This window comes from Lathyrus oleraceus, chromosome 2 (genome assembly GCF_024323335.1).
Source record: "Lathyrus oleraceus cultivar Zhongwan6 chromosome 2, CAAS_Psat_ZW6_1.0, whole genome shotgun sequence".
Classification (NCBI taxonomy): Eukaryota; Viridiplantae; Streptophyta; class Magnoliopsida; order Fabales; family Fabaceae; genus Lathyrus; species Lathyrus oleraceus.
Window position 1 is genome coordinate 137959681 of NC_066580.1, and position 7174 is coordinate 137966854.

Sequence of the window (7174 nt, forward strand, 5' to 3'; positions counted from 1 at the left end):
TACTTGGTGTTGGAAAAAGATTAGATCCATTTTAGAGAGAAAAAAAAGAATTAATCACTTACATTAATAATTAACCTCCTATTTAATTAATCATAAAGTTCTAACGAAATAAATAAAGAGAATCAAAAGATCAAAATCGTGTTACAAAACTTCTCCTATTGTGGTAATTATAATACACCTAAATAAAATAACAAATAAAGAAAAGTGATCTAAATGAATTAATTCAATTAAAACAAACGTGGGGGGTGAGCCAAAAGAAAAAAAAATTGTTATGTAGAACATCAAGTTTAAAGGGCCCATAAGGCCCAACGAACCTACACTTGCCCATCGGATTGGGCTTAATGACCCATATCCAATCCAAATAGCAAGCACCAACCAATGGCCTAGTTGGGATGCAACGGTCAAAAGGGAGGGAGACGACTAGCCTCAACCTCTCTCTTCCATTAATCACACGCGGAAGTCATGCCATAATGAATTTGAATTGGGAATCCACCTAATCATGGGGAGTAATAATAGCTGAAAATGATTTAAAGGCAACTTTAGTTGGGATAAAATTTGTCTTAGAACGGAGGAAGGTGTTTAGGTGTTAAGAATGTGGAGTGGTTTAATTTGTCTTTGATGAGTAAATGGGGTTGGCGTTTTCTTAATGATAAGCATGCAATTTGGTTTAAATTACTTCAATTTAGATATGGGAGTGGATTGCAATCTCTTTGTGATGTGGTGTCGAAACCGACTCTATCTAATTATTCCCTTTGGTGGAGAGATATCCGGTTGGTTTGTGGAACTCCTTTTGGCGGTCATGATTGGTTTTGTGATTCTATTTCTTGTAAATTGGGAAGAGGCAATTCTATTCTTTTTTGGAAGCATTGTTGGTTGGGAAATATTTCTTTTAAGCTTCTTTTTCCTCGTTTATTTGAGGTTTGTTCCTTTCCTAATGCTCTTGTGATTAATTGTGGATATTGGGAGAATGCGGGTTGGAGTTGGAAGGTGGGTATTGATTCCACCTTATTAGTAGGTGAATTATTGGAGGATTGGAAGGAGTTAATAGAGATCTTAAAGGATGTAAAACCGTGTATGAATGAGGGTGATAAATTAATTTGGTGGAGAGATGTGGGGGGTTTTTCGGTCAGGAATGCTTTTAAACGATTGTATACTTTGAATGCGGTTAATCATATTGGTAGTGGCTTTAGACTTTGTGAACTTAAAAGATTATGGAAAGCTACTATTCCGTGTAAAGTCAAGTTGTTTGGATGGAGATGGATCTTGGGAGCCTTACCGACGAGAAAAGAACTTTGGCATAGAGGTGTGATTTTAGGTGTGGAGGGTTCTTTTTGTCCCTTATGTGAGTTAGAAGAGGAATTTGTTGGCCACCTTTTTCTTAAGTGTTGTAAAGTTAAAACCATTTGGAAGGAAGTGTTCTCGTGGTTTGGAGTGAATTTTGATGATTTGTTGGAAAATTTGGATAGTGATACTATTGTTTCCGGAGAAGATGTGCTTCTATTTCTATTAAACTCTTTGGATGGAAGAGTGAAGTCGTCTATGTTCGCTTTTATTTGGTCTTTGGTTTGTTGGAGCATTTGGAATGCTAGGAATAATTTGGTTTTTAAACATTCCATGTGGAATGTGGTAGAGATTTTATTGATTATTAAATCAATTGGGTGGGATTGGTTTTCTATATTGTCTAAAGGGAGTATAGATATTAATAGAGAGTTATGGTTTGTTAATCCATCTAATTTTATTGGATTGTAACTTGTGTCCCTTTGTATTGGGTTGCACCCTTGTGCGTTTTAATACAAGTGCTTATCAAAAAAAAAAAAAAAGACCAATCAATAATGATGTTTAATAAAAATCAATTCCGGATTCTGAATCTCTTAAATGTCCTCGTTTCCATTGTCCGAATAAATATATATAAAACTTCTCTCTTCTTCCATTCAAACAGTCACAATATTCTAAAGGAAACTCTTTCTCCTTACGCATATCAACAAAAAAAAAAAACCCAGCAGTGGAAAAACAATGAACACATTTCGGTGTTCTTCCTCACGTCAACCCCAATTTCGAACAATACCAATCACGAAAACCGCAATCTTGCAAAATGAAAAACGACCACACTCCCCTCCTGTTTCTAAGCCCCAAATTAATTTTAGCACATCAACAGTTTCTGTTTAACAAATCTAACTTTCAAAAACATATACCCTAGCTCCTAATCCGTCTTTTACATCAACAATCAATCAACAAAAATCCTCGAATTTTAAAGTCGGATGGTGGTAAATACACAAAGAATATGATACAGAAGTACTTAAAGCAAATGAGAAGGGATTCCACCGGAGCATCGTAACTCCGGCGAAGGCCTGGAGACCATGAATACCTTAGGTAATCGCTTTAGATATTTGTCTTTCTTTTCCTTTATTTGTTGCTTTGACTCCCTTCCTTATACTCCACATTCCTCTATCTGCATGATTGTCGTTGTCTTGTTGTTGTTAGGGTAGTGTCTTTTGGCTCAAGCTTGTTAAGATTCAGTGTGAAATCTCAGGAACCTTACAAATTTTGAAGCTTTACGTTTTTTTGGATTTTTTGCAGAGTAACGGTGCTTCCTCCAGGGTCCCCTTCTTCAATGATTTAATGCTCCTTTTTATAGAGTGAAGTAAGGTCCCTAAATCATGTGCGGATCGTTAGTTGGTAGAGGGTGAAAAGAATCATTCTGTTAGAAGGGAATTTTCCTCAGATTCGGTGGGGACCAAAATGATTGTGGTAAGCATGAGTTTTGTCTGTAGTGAAATCCTTTAGAAAACATGGTCCTGGATTGGGTTTCCTATTGACTGCCATAAAATATTTACGTGTTGTGGTAAGATTTCTGTTTTTACTGTTTATGCAAAGCTCCTATTTTAACTGATATATTTGAATGTTCTTTAATTCAAAAGCTCAATTTGGATTCTGATTTGTGGCTCCCTTTCGACACATTTGGAGATTTTGGTTATGCACGTCGTCCACAACAATGTCTTCATTTGCCTATAGTTTGTCTCAGATGGTTAGATGGTGCCCCTTGGAATCTGCCTGCAAGGATGATCTTCAAGGTATGTCATTGCAGCCTTGTATGCACCCTGCAACTGACATAAATGCATGGCTCTTAGTCCCTAGCTTATGCAGCATGAGATTTTGTAGGGTGATTCATAGGTAGCTCTGCGATTAATCAATATGTTGCGACATATTTCAAGTGGTTCTGCGGTAGGATGTCCTGCTCGTAATCTCTACCTTTGCATTTCGGACCGATACGTCAATCATATTTTGATGTTTGTTGTTGTCGGCTATTTGCAGGTTACCTTTTTTGAGTTCTACTGAGTTTTGAAGGATTGTTGATGCTACAAAGGCAATGTACACTTTGTCCTATTGGTTTACAGGGTAGCTGGCTCGAGTTCGGGAAATAGTCGCAGCCAAAGCTCTAAGCATCCGCCTTTGCTCACTGATATCATCTCTTATACGAAACATCATTAGCTTCACTTGTCTGTCTTGCAGTTTCAGAGTGAAATGGATCGACATCTGATGCACTTCAGAGTAGTATCATTTGTTTGATTCCATCTCTTCAGGAGACAGGCTTGGTTTGTATTTTCTTCTTTAACTTCAAGTGAACCTCCTTCCAATGTCATTTGCTTCAGAGTTGCGGAGGGGGCTTCACCGTCGTTGTCCTCTTTATCGTCATCAACTTGTCCTTAAAGTGCGCCAACACCACTAACCACTGTCTCCCCTTCAAAGCTTATGGTTTTTTTCTTAGGCAGGTAATTCTTACGCCTCATTGAACCATAATGTTCACTACCTTCTAGTTGTTAATTCAACAAGATGTAAATTTCTGTCGATGTCGTCATTGCGTATGTCTTAGTGGCTTCATCCTTAGAATATGTCTTTGTCATATTACACAACTTCCCAATGACATATGATGCATAATGCTTATTATTTGTTGTGGGTCGATGCTTGGTTATCGATTTTCTAAAATTGAATAATAATGTTAATCAAATGTTATTCATGTCATGATCAATATGGGTGTATGCAAGTTTTTATTGTGAGGCTTAAGATTATTATTGTATGACTTTTGTTGGATTAGTTCTGGACAGGTTGAGATGTCATATACAAATGGATGCACAACCGAACACGAATGGACCAAACATGGAAGATCAATGATTGAACGCCTCATATTCATAACTTGTTCTATCTCGACTCAAGTTATGTAGCATGGCGTTAACATGATGTAGTATAATCAGGACATTGGCTAGCTTATGAACAATCATTGTATGCTTGTAATTTCAATTGCCATCCTGTGATTTGATGCCCACATGTATTCCCTTGGACACTTTTGCCTTACCATTCTCACTTGAGTGTTGACTTGGACCTTGTAATATAAATTTGGAATTTGAGTCATGGGCTTAAGCTGATCTTGTTTGGGCTTGGTGAACTGTAATTCTTATTCTGAACTTTTATCCCAACAATGAATGAGTGAAGGAGTCAATTTTGATTTAAAACAAACATGGCCATATTTGGTAAGAAATAATTTTAACATTACTTTGAAACTTCTAAAATCAATTTGAAATAATAAAAATAAAAAATAATGATTTCTAAAACTAATTTGACATATAATGACGAAATAATTTCCCAAAATTAACCTAAATCTCAAAATATAAATTTGATTATTTGAAATCGATTTTGGACCAAATCAATTTGAACTTCGAAAATAAATTTGAAACTGAAATCAATTGGGAAAAAGATTATGACACAATGATGAATGTAATAACAACATGAAGTGGATTGTCGGATCCAAATGATAACAAGGCCTTGAATTAAATTGAGCCATGATGAACATATGAATGTATCATTGAATCATACACTAGAAATATGTAACCAAGAATCAATGATTGGTCCTGAATGAGCATGAATCCAAGAGTGAAGTGAGGTACGAAGCCCAAATGGATATCCCTGTCAACCATATATTTGATAAACCTCAAAAGGTCAAGGCATGATCATGCTTGATCAAATGCCTTAAGATAAGTGATTCACCACGCAAGCGAAAATGTCCACCAATGTTATAAACCAAGAGATTTAGGGTTCGAACGCTCGATGCACCTCAAATTGTTGATGAACCCAAGTATCTACTAAGTGTAAGCACAAAGTCATTTATTCGAGTCATATGTATCCTTGTGTTGAGCCATGCTTATTCCAATGAAATGAATGCTTAACGAAAGTTTTTAAATTGCCCAAAAAAAATTGGGGTATGGCAATCATCTACCGCGACGACAGGAGTGGAGATTGACATGTGAGACACCGCCGGGTGCGCCTATGTGGATTGGAGGGTCAACTTGAGGAGGAGAACCAGAGTCTTGACCACGGGAGGAATGGGAGGATTGGCAGCATTAGCTTATTGGTTCATGTCTTCTTGCATTTTTCCATAACCTCTTGACCCCTTGCGACCGCTTGGATTGTCTCCATAAGTTTCCCCATCTGGGACCTCACTTGGGATACTTCCTCTTGAAGCGAGGCTTGGTTTTGCATAAGTTGCTCCATAACGACTTGTTGGTATCTTCGCGTATTGTATCGAAAAGTAAGCTTTGGAGAATGGTTCTGATCAAAAAAGGGTAGATGAATGAGTTTTTATGTTTTTATGTTTTTAAAGATGCAAACGATGCATGCATTTTTTTAATGTTTATATTAATGAAAAGCTCTTTTAGTTAATCGTGTTTATTCATTGCAAGAAATACTTAATGATTTATGCTCACAATCAAAGATAAAGGAAAACACAATAGAGAGAATCACAAAGCTTTATTCATCCTTCAAAGGGAAGTCAAAACAAGTTACAATACATGGAAGTTGCAAAGTACAAGTAGTGGAAACAAACTAACTAACTAGATGTCAACCCTAAAAGTGACCCCTTGAGACTTGCGGAGAGTCTCAGTGTCGATAATGAGTTCGACCATTGTCTTCTTGTAGAATTTGACAAAGTGATAGACCTCCTCAGGGGTTTTATCTGGGAACATAATCATATCAGCCTCCTTCAACTTATCGGGAAAGTCTTGAAGGGCATAGTTAGTCAGCACCTCCATATTGGCGTATTTGTCCCTCCACTAGTTGTGAAGGGTTTGGAGATTATGGATAATTTCATCCCTTTGAGCAATGGCAGCTTCGGCCGCATGGCAATGTTCCTCTCAATGTCTACAGTTGTTTTTCAACTCCATGCTTGGTCATATATCCCCCTCTTCAGGTTCTTGATTTGCTTGCAAGCTCGTCCAAGGTTGAACTGCTCACGCAAGATGCTTCGGTGAATCTTCTCTCTTTCTAATTGTTCCTTAGCTAATAGGTCCTTACAATCCTTGAGAGTGGTCCTTAGCTAGAAGATTTGGGCTTTATAGTATTCCCTCGCTTCTTTCTTCATATTATTTTACCTCTCGATAGTCTTTTCAAGGTCCTTGATAGTTCGGAACGCTTGATCCAACTTATCGTTGTGGAAGTCTAGCTCAGAATTAGCTCCTTGCAGAGCTCCACTAACCCAAACTCTTTGGCCTTCGGCTATTCGGAGCCTCTTCTTGTTATCCTCAAACTTTTCATAAACTTTCTTACCCTTATCTTCCAAGACGTGGTTACGTTCCTTGGCACAGTTGATTTGGACTCGTAATTGAGTATTCTCCAACTCAAGCTCTTTGATTTGGTTGGTAAGCTTGTCCATGTCCTCTTGTAGGATAGGCTTAGGTTCGGGCATCAATCGAAATGAAGAAGGGTCAAATAGAAACGACATTTTAACAACCCTAGCCCTCTCTTTTACCCATACATAGTAGGGTTCCTTGGCTAGGATGTTCTTCTTACCCCGTTCTTGGTCAATACAGACTATGTTTGTCCAAGCTTTTCACACTCTCTTCACATTTTAATCGAGTGGATCCATAATATTGATGACAAAAGGAATGGAATATCTTTCCTCAGAAGGACTCAACATGGTGTACCCCAATTATCTTTGGAGTAAAGCGGGGTTGTAGTTAATACAACCTTGCGTTCCTATTAAGGGTATGTTTGGGAACCCTCGGCATCTTACAATGACTTCTTTCGTATCCCACTCTCTCTTGTACCCTAAAATAGAGTCGGTGGAGAGAGAAGCAAATTTTTGAGGCCATGTCAAATTGCTTTGAGTAAAAGGTCCACGTTGAGG

The 7174-nt window shown here is 37.7% G+C and overlaps 1 long non-coding RNA gene across 6 annotated transcripts; it reads left to right on the top strand.

The window, feature by feature from the left end:
* The first annotated feature begins 1898 nt into the window (after positions 1 to 1898).
* Positions 1899 to 4421, top strand: LOC127118504 (uncharacterized). Of its 6 annotated transcripts, XR_007802244.1 has the most exons (6): positions 1899 to 2370; positions 2578 to 2842; positions 2965 to 3071; positions 3160 to 3222; positions 3313 to 3770; positions 4094 to 4421. It is a non-coding gene; the product is annotated as an uncharacterized LOC127118504 (long non-coding RNA). The 6 variants fall into 6 exon arrangements; XR_007802241.1 differs by having other exon boundaries at positions 2578 to 3071; XR_007802242.1 differs by having other exon boundaries at positions 2965 to 3222.
* The last annotated feature ends 2753 nt before the right edge of the window (positions 4422 to 7174 follow it).